General features: G+C 39.5%; 2 non-coding genes across 2 annotated transcripts; both read right to left on the reverse strand.

The window, feature by feature from the left end:
• Positions 1-1,442: 1,442 nt before the first annotated feature.
• TRNAK-UUU (transfer RNA lysine (anticodon UUU)) lies at positions 1,443-1,515 on the reverse strand. Its single transcript has one exon. It is a non-coding gene; the product is annotated as a tRNA-Lys (tRNA).
• Positions 1,516-11,160: 9,645 nt separating this feature from the next.
• On the reverse strand, positions 11,161-11,268 carry LOC114235609 (U6 spliceosomal RNA). The gene has a single exon (XR_003621743.1). It is a non-coding gene; the product is annotated as a U6 spliceosomal RNA (small nuclear RNA).
• Between the last annotated feature and the right edge of the window lie 2,325 nt (positions 11,269-13,593).

Genomic DNA, 13,593 nt, shown 5'->3' on the forward strand with positions numbered 1-13,593 from the left:
AACAGTGGCAAATAACAATGACAATCATATAAGCAGAAACAAAACCTCACATGAAAAAGAAAACTTGGCACCAAAACTCAAGATGTGAAATAAGAGAAGAAAAAGAAATTCCATCAACATACTCACGTGTGGTGCTAGAAAATGTGCTATGGTGCACAGCAGCTGACATGTGTTATCTTACAGATGAAGCCTACATTGACAAGTATGTATTAACTATGATTATGTAGTATGTATTAAACACCCTGTGTAGTGCTCAGCATCTAGGAGGTACACAATATTTGTCAGCTCCACACTTTTTCTTGAAGCACCACTTAGCTCCAAGTATTGAAGACATCTCATCTGCAGACTTAATCTCACCTCATTCATGAGTTAATTGGAAACAGGTCCGATGGTACATTAACAGCAGAAATTCAGAAGCATGAAATTAGCTTTGCTGTCCTAATCCTAGCATCTGGTGTCTCTTGGATGAGCCCCTGGATCCCACTGCGCTTTCTCCCTAACCCTCAACCTCCATGTCCATCCATCCTGATTGACTGGATTTCTGCACTGATACAGTTCTTTGTAGGAATCACCCTGCTCACAGCCTCAGCCCATCTGACCGGGGCCCAACCACTGCCTCAAGCCTGGACATCGTCTCTTCCTACCTAGACATAGACTAATCCAGTTTCCACCCAGATTGACTCCTTTGGAACAAAATCACTGCCTATTGCTCGATTATGATTATTGCTGGACCCCATCAACCAGACTGTAACCATTCATTATTGAAAATGAACTTGATTAGACCTGAGTTTGCCAAAACCCATGGACATGGTAATTCAGGCTGAGCCCTATCTCCCCCATCAGGTGGCATCTTGCCTGGCACTGTTTTTGTCTGCCAGCTTGCTCTCGATCTCAACTCGCAAGAGCTCCTTCTTGGCCCAAAGAGACATAAGCATTTAGCTTTGAAAATCATCTTAGCTTCCTGTTGCTTGGGCTTAATTTATTGTTTTTAGAGAGTGTCTTTTAAAATCTAAAACAACTACTGGATGAGTTTCGAAGTTATCTAAGACCTCACTACCCAAAGCATCTTTACTAGAGGAGCAACATGGGCCTCTCCTAGGCACTTGTTAGAAGTGCAGAATCTCACGCCCCTCCCCAGCTCTACTGGATCAGAATCTGCATTTTAACAAGGTAATTCATTTGCACATTCACATTTGAAAACACTGATCTAAATACTTCTCAGCAAACATCAAATGGAGGTACTACTGAGAAACTATTGCGAGGTTAGAAAAAGATTTATTTATTTATTTTTTAAAATATTTTCTATTGGTTTTATATAGATATTCTTTATTTTGTTTAGGTTATATCTCTTTCTTCCCTCTATTATTATTATTATTATTATTATTATTATTATTATTATTGTTATATTTTTTGGCCGCACCTCGAGGTTTGTGGTATCTTAGTTCTCCGACCAGGGATTGAACCCGGGCCTTCAGCAGTAAAAGTGCAGAGTCCTAACCATTGGACCACCAGAGAGTTCCCAGAAAAACATTCATCTGAAAGACGGAATCAATTTTATCAACAAAGGCATTTGTTCTGAAGTCGAAGTCATTTTACATCACTGTACTCAAGGTAGTCTTGAGTTTTCTCAAAACCCAACATGTGCAGGTTTGATTATGAAATGCACTTCCTGAATTGCTAATTACTTCTGAGTTTTCTCCTGGCACTTCCTTTCTGTCTCAGCCTCATGTGAGTAAATTATCATAGTGGTCTCCGTGAAAATTACCACACAGGAAACAACAGGAGACTCTTAATTACTGAATTCCGACACAGCATTTATTCTTTATATTAGAACCATTGGAGAGCCTCTGGGCATATATACACAATTAAAAAGATAAACAAGATTCCCAGCCAAGTTGCAGCTGTTCTTAACTTTCTTGGAACACTAACCTGGATAACTGCTTCCTTTTATATCAGATTAAGTTCCCTGCCAGTGACAGTTTGTTGTCTAATAACCTGAGGGACCGGAGTATGCTTGCGAGACACTGCAGGTGCAGTGCTGGGCCCAAGGGATCCCAGTGGCTTTTCCTTCCCCAGCTCTGAGTGTAGTAGGTTTCTTAGAACCTGAAATTAGGGTGCTGAGAGGCAAGTCAGTTAGGTTTAGCTCCTACCAGAAGAATGTTTCTTGCTCTCCTGTGGACCAGAAGTGACTCTTACATTGGCTGCATTGCACCTAAACCAGCACAGACAGAAGAAACAGCTGGCCCTTTTAGAAGATCATTCTTACGTTTAACGTGTTAGGAATTTTTTTTTCTCTAAAGTCTAGAATCCTTTTTGCTGCCAAATGAAGACATTTGCATACATATTCTATCTACAGACAGACATCTACACACTGGAGAAAATGATAGAATATTAGTGTTCAGTGTTCAATAATGCTTCTCTAGGTAAAACTCCAATTCTTCTCTTTGTGCCTCATTTTTTCTCTTTAACTTTTGTGTCTTTTTTTTTTTTTAATAAATTTATTTATTTATTTTTGGCTGTGTTGGGTCTTCATTGCTGTGTGCGGGCTTTCTCTAGTTGCGGCCAGTGGGGGCTACTCTTCGTTGCAGTGCGCGGGCTTCTTATTGTGGTGGCTTCCCTTGTTGAGGAGCACAGGCTCTAGGTGCGTGGGCTTCAGTAGTTGTGGCACGTGGGCTCAGTAGTTGTGGCTCACGGGCTCTAGAGCACAGGCTCAGTAGTTGTGGCACACGGACTTAGTTGCTCTGCGCATGTGGGATCTTCCCAGACCAGGGCTTGAACCCGTGTCCCCTGCATTGGCAGGCAGATTCTTAACCGCTGCGCCACCAGAGAAGCCCTGTGTCTTTTTTAAAACCCTCTCAAAGCTCTCTTCTTCTCTCAGCCTTCAGACTCCACACCTGGACGATGAGCTTTAGTAAGCTTCTGGGCAGTGGAGAGGACACCGTCCTTACAGGCAGCATTCCTTCTATACTTCCTGATATGATGCTCTTTTTCCTACATTGCTTTACACCCCCCTGGAGAATCAACTGTAGTTCTTTCTTCAGTGGTTTTTTCTTTTCAGCCATGGTGGTTGTCCCTTTTGCCCCTCTTCATCCTCGTTTAAGATACTTTCTCCAGTTTGCCGGTAAATAACAGGTCTACTTCTAACTTCCAGATAGTCCTTGTGCTGCTAAAATGAAATTTGGTGTCACCAGTGATTAAACCAAGAGGAAACTCCAAGCAGTTGTAGTGTAATGCTGAGCAACAGACTGAAGTCAGTGAGGCTCTCACCCCCAATCTCCTCCACCAGCTCCGCCAACTGGCCCCGTGACCTTGAACAGATTCAGTGCTCTAAAAAGAAGGACTTGCATTAGTTGACTCCTTAAGTCTCTTCTTGCTCTAAGCTTCCTCAAGTCTGAGAAATCTGCCATTAGGGGACTCAGGCTTTTCCATGATCCTTTCCATCCCTCCACTCTCCTTTAATTTTTCTATTTTTAAGAGCTCATTTGCTTGAAAATTACTCTTAGGAGAGAATCTGAAGGTAATCATCTACTTTTAATAAAGGAAGTATTAAGGAATATATACAAAAATCCAAAACATTATAAAGATTAATAGTTTTATCATTATGCACCCACCTCACAACTTTAATAAAGTATTACCATTAAAGTTTAATCCACTCAATATTTTAATTTAATCCTCTCATCTATTGCCATTCCTTCTCTATACCTAGGAGGTAACCTCTCGTCAAGATAGTCTTTTTTTTTTTTTTCCTAATTAACAAACAGTCCCCTTCTATTGGACAATTAGGACTTGCCCATTTTTAAAAATTAATTAATTAATTAATTAATTTTAATTTTTGGCTGTGTTGGGTCTTCGTTTCTGTGGGAGGGCTTTCTCTAGTTGCGGCGAGCGGGGGCCACTCTTCATCGCGTTGTGCGGGCCTCTCACTGTCACGGCCTCTCTTGTTGAGGAGCACAAGCTCCAGACGCGCAGGCTCAGTAGTTGTGACTCACGGGCCCAGTTGCTCTGCGGCATGTAGGATCCTCCCAGACCAGGGCTTGAACCCGTGTCCCCTGCATTGGCAGGCAGACTCTCAACCACTGCGCCACCAGGGAAGCCCCCAAGATAGTCTTTTAGTCTTTAATGTAAATTCAAGTCATAGTGTTATCTCTGCAAGGGCTATTGTATTTTAGCCTAAGCTCTAGTAATAAAATAAATAAGTTATAAATACATTTATCAGGATTTTTGGCAGATGGAAAACACACGAGGAGCAGAGTGTCCATCCCAGTGGAAAGAGCTGGCTCTGAGAATCATAATATACCTATATTTTGTCCTACGTGTGTCAACAAGTGGACTTTCCCTGTTGCCGGTGTTTTATTTACATATGTAGGGCTCTTGCAACAGTACTAATTCTAACTTTTCTTTCCCATTTTGTAATTGCTTACTGTCCTTGTTCGTTAGCTTTCTCTTTGGAAACTGAATATGGAAGAATATGGGAACAGTAGTGGTATCTACAGGAGAGAGACAAAGAATGACTACTTTAAGATTTATTAGTTCAACAATAAACTTGTTTAATTTAGAACACATATCAGTAATTATGTCAGTCCTAGCTGACAATCACCTGTAACAACACTTGGAGTTACTAGGATTTTGCTCTGCCCACAATGTTGCCAACATCATCTTTGCTTTTTCCTTACCAACCATCTTCCAGCCATACTGACCACCTTCCGGGTTCTCAAAAACATGCAGACCCATCTCTCTCCCAGGCCTTTCACACGTGCTCTTCCCTCTGCTTGGAGTGCTCTTCTGCTCTTCACAGGGCTAGTTATTTCTCCTCCTCCACCTCCTCAGATGGCCATCTTGTCTACAGTGGCTCCTCCCTCCCCTTATCTCATCTCAGCCCTCTCTTACTTTTCCTCTAAGCATGTATCACAATTGCAATTTTACTGTCTCCTCCTTTAAAACATAAGCACTGTGTGGGCAGACACCTGTCTTCTTTACCAATTGCTTACCATAGTCTTTAGCAATAGGAGGGACTTAATTGTATCTTTTAAAAGAAAAAATGTAAGAGAGAGAGAGAAAGAAAGGAAGGAAGGATAGAAGGAAGGAAGGAAGAAAGAAAGGAAAGAAAGAAAGAAAGAGAAAGAAAGAAAGAAAGAAAGAAAGGAAGGAAGGAAGGAAGGAAGGAAGGAAGGAAGGAAGGAAGGAAGAAAGAAAGAAAGAAAGGAAGAAAGAAAGAAAAGATAGGAGGGAAGGAAGAAGGAAGGAAAAGAAAGAGACAGAGTGAGTACTCACTTTCTTTATGTATAAATCTTGTGTCTTTTTTTTAAATTAGTAATTCATGGAAATATCCCTTGACTGTGGTTCAAGTCTTTGCCACATGAATCTTATTATATGGTAAATTGGACATTTCATTTCTTCATTAAATTATTGGTTTGAAAGAGAATCTTGACATTTTCAAGTCCTTTAAATAGACTTAAAGCACCAGCACTAGCAGTCAACCATCTCTGGGAGGCTATTGTAGATTTTTTTTAAAAACTTTTAACTTTGAGATAATTACAGATTCACATGCAGTTGTAAGAAATAATTCACAGGAACCCTGTGTATCCTTCACTCAGGTGCCCCCAGTGGTAACATCTTGCATTACTATAGTACAACATCACAACCAGGAAAACGATTGTTTTTAACAAAGTGACAGTTTTTTTTTTTTCAATTCCAATTCTTTATTCATTCTCCATCTCTTTCACAAAAGGGCTTGAGGTAGTATATATAAAGGACAAATATAATACCATTGTTCTACAATTAATTACAAAGGAGGAAAACAAGGTTAAAAGCAGATAAGAAAATAAGGTTAACTCTTGGGGCTAATTCAAAGTTTATAACCTAGTTCTCTGCAGAGTCAACAGATTCTAATTAATTCCCAACTGGAAACATGCCAACTCTTCAATGGAAGACAAAGCCTTTCTTAGTTCCTAAAACAATAAAACGTTCTCATAAGGGACAACTAAGTATGCTTATAAGAGACACAGTTTTTAATAACTTTCCTTCAATTACAGTGAATGTGACAACAAGTGGGGAAACACAGAGCTAACTCTTTAGCTAAATATCTGCCTCCTGCAAGACAATAGATCTTATCATAGACCTTCAGGGTCACTCACATAGCATCAAAACACTAGACGCTAAATTATCAAACTGCACACTATTATTAAACTCCTATGAGTCAGTCACAGGGAACAAGCAGATCTACTCACAAATATTCTGGTTTTCCTCCTTCTGGGTCCCTGTTAAGATTGCAATTTCCAGCCCCCTTGAAGTTAAGCTTAGCCAGTGACTTGCTTCAGGCAATGAAATATGAGTGGAATTGACATGTGTCACTTCCAAGTGGAAGCATTTAATTGGTGGTGTCAACGGCACCCCTCTTTTCCCTACTTCAGTGATGGCGGGATCATGAGTTAGCAAGAAACCTCCATTATCCTGGGCCCCAAGAGACTAAATGAAGCAGAGACCTCTGCCGACCCATGTTGGACTCATTGCATGAACAAGAAATAAACCTGGATGGAGGTTGAGATTTGATAGTTGTTCAGTACCATAGGTTAACTTGATAGCCCATCTTGGTTGTTATAGGAAAAAAAAAATCCCTTAAAATATAGTTACTTGACTATTCTATCTAGTCAGGTTCCTTTTCTTGAGGCTATCTATGCCCATTTCCTCCCATTGATGAGTGTGGAAAAGACTGGTTGCAGTATTAAATGGATCTTGCTGCCAGTTTAGCAGTAAGTATGATTTGGTCCTCATTTGCTCTGAAAATAATCTGTCCATGACACTCTACATGAAGATGACTCTAGCAACATACTGAAACTTTGGAAACATCTCACGACTAGTCCCATAAGAACTAGTTAACTCGTTAAAGGAGTTAAAACCCAAACCTAGAGGGTCAAGTGACCAAGTGAGATGGGAGGAAGTTGGCTGTTTGCTTTTGATACATCTGACGTCTCCCATTGCTGTGACTGCTTCCTGCACTTCATCCTTACAGGCACTGCTCACTCTTTGGTGATAAAAGGAAAGGGGAAAAGGTGCTCACACAAAGCATTTTTAATTATCTGTTAATTGGATGAAATGGCAATTAAAGTGCCTAAGGGCTATATGCATATTCACAGATTGTCTTCAAAGGGTACAATTACCAAAGCCAATGAAAAAGATTATGAGTTAATATTGGATTGTGATTTGGGGCGGAGGAGGGTGAGGTATGTTCAGATATCTTCCTCCAAATAGCTCCTAAGATTAATTTGTCTCTCTGATTTTATATGATAATGTGTAGAGGTACAGTTTGCCTGGGAGCATAGCATGTTTGTCAAAGGAACAATTTCCACAGTGGGTAGTCACTGGCCATTTTCCTGATTGCTCTAGGTGTACAATACTCTAGAGGTACAGGATGGATTTCTTACTCAATATAAAAGTTTAGATAATATTTTCCATGATTTCCATGTCTAATATTATTTCCATCAGAAATAAGTATTTCTGCTTGTGGTAAAGATTAAATATAATATTCCCTTTGTGAATTTCCATGGGAACATAAAAACAATATTTTTGAGAGTAGTAGCAACATTTTCTTTCAGAGCTGCCAAAAAGAGTATGGAAAAGACATTTTGGGATACCATGCTGAACTCCTCTCTCTGCCTTGAAGAATATTTTGACAGTTAAGATTTAATGTCCAAGTGACAACGCAGTAAACATAAGTTCAAATTCCACAGGGCCCAGGAATGGATGGGAATTACAGGCACTTTACTCTGTCTGCCTGCGTTCTGCTCAGCCTCTGAGGTCCGTGCAGGGGAAGATGTGGAGGGGAAAAAAGCCACACACATCCCCAGGGCACCCTCTAAGTGCCTGAGTTTTTGTCACTATATTCCTGCCACTTCAGATAATGTAAGGCAGCTGGTGAAATATAAATGCTCAGTGACCACAGTTTGGAGATTTCCAAAGATAAAAGTTTTTTCAGTTACTTTGTGGTCAGGTCCATCTGAAAGAACCATTGACTTTTTTTAAACTATTTTTTAAATTAATAGATTATTATTTTTTAAATGTTAATTGAAATATAGTTGATTCACAATGTTGTGTTAGTTTCAGGTGTACTGAAAAGTGATTCAGTTTGTGTGTGTGTGTGTGTGTGTATATATGTGTATATATATATATATATATATATATATATATATATATATATATACATATATACACACATACATATATTCTTTTTTAGATTCTTTTCCATCATAGCTTATTACAAGATATTGAGTATAGTTCCCTGTGCTATACAGTAGGTCTTCGTTGACTACCTATTTTATGTATAGTAGTGTGTATATTTTAATCCCAAACTCCTAATTTATCCCCCCCTCCCTTTCCCCTGTGGTAACCATAAGTTTGTTTTCTATGTCTGTGGGTCTATTTCTGTTTTGTAAATTAATAGATTATTTTTTAGAGCTAGTTTAGGTTTACAGAAAAATTGAGCACAGGTACAGAGTTCCCATCCTCTTCCTTCCCCCATTCCCTTATTATTAACGTATTGCAATAGTGTGGTACATTTGTTACAATTGATGAACCAATACTGATACGTTATTATTTTTTAAATTTTATTTTATTTTTATTTATTTTTGGCAGTGTTGAGTCTTCGTTGCTGTGCACGGGCTTCTCATCGCGGTGTCTTCTTTTGCTGTGGAGCACGGGTTCTAGGCACTTGGGCTTCAGTAGTTGTGGCATGCGGGCTCTGTAGTTGTGGCTTGTGGGCTCTTGAGCGCAGGCTCAGTAGTTGTGGCGCACGGGCTTAGTTGCTCCGCGGCATGTGGGATCTTCCTGGACCAGGGCTGGAACCCGTGTCCCCTGCATTGGTAGGCAGATTCTTAACCACTGCACCACCAGGGAAGCCCTGATACGTTATTATTTATTAAAACCCATACTTCACTTAGGGTTCACTTTTGTGTTGTACAGTTTTATGGGTTTTGACAAATGCGTAATGTCTTATATCTACCATTATAGTATCAGATTGAATAATTTCACCTAAAAATCCCCTGTAAGAGACATTGACTTTTATAGCTATTTAAGAAGTGTGTTCCCAGCCTCCTGGCCCTCTGGACACAGTCTAGCTCCACAGGGCTGAGTACTGTAACTGAGAGGTGCTCTGTAGTAATGAGAGATGTGTGGCCTGGTGGTAAAGTGAATTGGCCCTGCTCTGCCACTGCCACGTCATTTAGCCTCTCTCATCTGTAAAATGGGGCTAAGTATATAGTACTTTGTACATGAGTATTAGATGAGATTATACATGTAAAGAACTTAGAACAGTGCCAGGTAGATAGCAGGTACTCCATACATTTTAGCTGAAATGATTATTCAAAAACGAACATAGGTGTAGAACTAAACACATACACACATATACACACACATGAGTACAAGTTAAATTAGGAAAATCCAAAAAAGTTCAGTGGGTTGTATCAATATCAGCATCCTGGTTGTGATAGAATCCTACAGTATTGTAAAATATTACTTATCACTGGGGAGATTGGGCAAAGTGCAGCTCTATTATTTCTTACATGTAGCATGTGAATCTACAATGGTCTCAATAACAATTTCAATTTAAAGTAATTCAGGCGACGGGGGGGGGGGGTGCAGTGCTGTAGGGGTTACCAGCTAGAGACGGAGAAATGGCAACGGGGGATCATTGATCACACCCCACCTGGGAACCAAAATCGGCTGTCAGGGCCTTTGGGAAAAGTTGGGGAAATTTGGATACGGAATGAGAATTGTGTTCTTATTTTTGTTAGAATTGACCTGGGTATTGTGGTTATAGAAGGAAAAAAAAATGAATTTAGTGCTTCAACTCTTCATGGCCTGAACCTGCAAGGCTGTGACAAGCTGATTATTAGAAAGCCTCCCTGCATAACTCTTTTTTTTAAAAAATATATTTATTTATTTATTTGGCTGCACCGGGTCTTAGTTGCAGCACACAGGATCTTCAGTCGCAGCATGTGGGATCTAGATCCCTGACCAGGAATTGAACCCGGGCTCCCTGTATTGGGAGCGCAGAGTCTTAGCCACTGGATCCACCAGGGAAGTCCCCCAACATAACTCTTTACTTTAGAGTTATAATCACCACCACGCTCTCAATGTCTGCTCAAATTTTCTAGAAGAGAAACTCAGTAAGCCACAGCAGGCCATTATTTTGCCCAAGACCTAAGCCTTTAGATACTGCAAACAAAAAGTCTTTCTATAAGAGGGTCACCAGCTCTACGGGACATATTCTCAATAAGGGATTATTAATCATACATTATGTGGAAGCTTCCTCCCAAAATGAACTACCCAGATATAAAACAGAACAACAGGCTCTACTGAGGATTCAGCCTCCTTGAATTTAAATGCCGCAGATGTATTCCCAGCAAGACAAATGAATGAGTAATTATTACTCAGCACAATGATAGACTGTATGCTTTAGACAGTGTCATTTTGACTTTAGCCAAGGCATTTAATGTCCCTGTTTGTAAAACACTTTGTTCCCATAAACAGCTAGATCTTGGGAATTTCCATATTGTCTAACTTTCAAGTTCTTGCAACTGAGGAGTGCATTTCCAGGCATGAAAGTTTAGGGAATGCCTTTTCACCTACTGAAGATGTTCACATTGCTTAGAAGTTTTAGATAAAGAACTGCTCTATCTCAGCTTCAAAGAATTGTAATAACATATGCATTTTTTTCCTCTCTAAAGATCTTTTGTCGACCAGGCTCCTCTCTTTCTGGTTTTTTCTGATAGAAAGTCACCAGCATGAACATGCTTGTGGTATTCCTGGAACTGTTATGTTAAACTAAATTTTTAAAGGTATTTTGAATTCAAATATGAAAATAAGCTCCCGTGGGTTATTCTTCCTGAGTGTAGATATATATATTTCTTTTTTTTTAACATCTGCATTGGAGTATAATTGCTTTACAATGGTGTGTTAGTTTCTGCTGTATAACAAAGTGAATCAGCTATACATATACATACATCACCATATCCCGTCCCTCTTGCGTCTCCCTCCCACCCTCCCTATCCCACCCCTCTAGGTGGTCACAAAGCACCGAGCTGATCTCCCTGTGCTATGCGGTTGCTTCCCACTAGCTATCTATTTTACATTTGGTAGTGTATATAAGTCCATGCCACTCTCTCAAAAAATATGGAACGCTTCACGAATTTGCGTGTCATCTTTGCACAGAGGGCCATGCTAATCTTCTCTGTATCGTTCCAATTTTAGTAAATGTGCTGCCGAAACGAGCACTAAATATATATTTCCATTCCTATTTTTTAATTATAAAAATGTGGGGTTTTAAAAATATTTATTTATTTATTTGGCTGTGCCGGGTCTTAGTTGCAGCACGTGGGACCTTCGTTGCGGCGTGCAGGAGCTTTTAGTTGCTGCATGTGGGATCTAGTTCTCTGACCAGGGGTTGAACCCGGGTCCCCTGCATTGGGAGTGCAGAGTCTTAGCCACTGGACCACCAGGGAAGTCCCTATAAAATGTGTTTTTAAATGTGCGCTTCACAGATCAGATATTTAAGACAGGTACCATCCACACTCCACCCGCAGTAGTAGCTCGTCAACACTCAGGGAGTTATTTTTTATAGATTAAATAGAACAGTTAAATCACATACGAGTAACCTGGGCTACCAAATTAAGTTTTTCTCTTGGTTAGTATTGTTTCTTTCAGCAGCTTTACCCATATATTACAGGTTACTTCTCATTTGTTTGCAATGAAAATATTGTCTCATGCATTAAAGTTTTTTGCTTTTTTTAAGTTCTGAAAATGGAGAAGTGTTTGTTCAGGTGATGGTTTAGACATCACAATTTCCCCTTTTGCAAAAAAAGGGGGTGGTGGGAGTTGTTAACAATTAACAAGTAATCTCTAGTTCCCCTTCAGATTCCATATCCTTTGAGTCAACTCATTAGTAGCTCAGAAGAATACCCAGAAAGCTATGGCATCTAATATCTGTTTTAAAAAGATAATTTTCTATCTTCCCAACTACTCTTCTCAACTTGAAATGTCCCAGTTGGTTTAGCTTTCCCCAGATTTAAATTTTTCCTGGCACAAAGTTAAAACTATTTTGGTAAATTTTAGCTTACTTTGCCTTGAAACCCATTGAAGTTTAAGTGATAAATAAAATTATCATTTTTCCTCTGAGTCAACAAACATGAGACATTATTCTGAGAGATGGAAAGGTGAAGTTTACAACTATACTAAGTCAAAGCTTTTGATAAACTGTCTAACGGTGGTACCAGCATTAGGTATACGAAGAACAATATGGTTCTTTAAGGTAAATCTATCTTTGGAATAAGTAGAATAAAAGTAGTTTTCTCTTAGATCCTTTCATCTAGGGCATTAATTTGAGTGCCTTACACACACAAACACACACACACACACACCCCTGCTGTACTTAGAAACTAAGTACCTGGATTAAATTGTATCTCTAGATAGATATCGATAGGTAGGAAGATAGATAGATATAACCTAACCGAATGTCATTTATAGTTATAAAAATATAGACCATGCTAACTATACCTTTACATAAATAAATAAATGGACCAGTTTGTCTCTCTAAAGCCTTTTATAGCTTTAATTGGACTGCTTGTTTCCTTTAGCCTTTAGTTGTTATAGCTATATGGCAGTTACCCGTACTTGAGTACATATTATTGGGTAGGTTTTTTTTTCCCATTAAGTGTCATTTTTACTAGATTCATTTATTTATGTATTTATTTATTTTTGAATTTATTTTTGGCTGCGTTGGGTCTTCGTTGCGGTGCGTGGGCTTATCATTGCGGTGGCTTCTCTTGTTGCGGAGCACGGGCTCTAGGTGTGTGGGCTTCAGTACTTGTGGCGCAGGGGCTTAGCTGCTCCGTGGCATGTGGGATCTTCCCGGACCAGGGCTCGAACCCGTGTCCTCTGCGTTGGCAGGCGGATACTAGATTCATTTAGTTTGGTTTTGAAGGTAAGCTCCTAAAAGCTTGCACTTGAAGCAGTGTACTAAGCCATGCTTAGTACAACTGGAGTTGTCTCACAGCTCAATATTTTGGGCTTTTTAAAGGTAAAGGAGTAATATTGTTCTCTTCAAAGAGCAAAATCTGTCCTCATACAAAATCTGTCCTTTTGTAGAGAAAGATCCGTTCTTTAATGTGGGGAAGATGAATACTTTTATGGAGTACAGTTCCTGTATCTTCCTCCGTAAGAGTTTAAACTAATGTTTTATTCTGCAGCCTTTCCAGGCAACCCCTGTTCTTTTTACTTTTATCTTGTCCTTATTTTGGCTTTCCTAAAATAATCTCATTTTCATGGATTGCATAACTTGAGCATACATTTCCTGATAAAATGCACTTTCCAACCCTTATTCCTTTCACTTAACACTTAAAACGTGTCCTGTCTCCAGTGATTGGAGGTCCTCACTGACTTAAGCTACCAGGATCACCCCCAGATTATTCTTCATATCAGACTTTGCATAGGTTTGGTTTTGATGACGTGGACACAATTACTTTTTTATTTTCCAAAAGACATGCAGACCTCTTCTTCCTGTCTTAAATTAGCTTTGAGGTCTGATTTGTTTCTACCCAACAC

The sequence above is a fragment of the Balaenoptera acutorostrata genome, chromosome 11 (assembly GCF_949987535.1).
Source record: "Balaenoptera acutorostrata chromosome 11, mBalAcu1.1, whole genome shotgun sequence".
Taxonomy (NCBI): Eukaryota; Metazoa; Chordata; class Mammalia; order Artiodactyla; family Balaenopteridae; genus Balaenoptera; species Balaenoptera acutorostrata.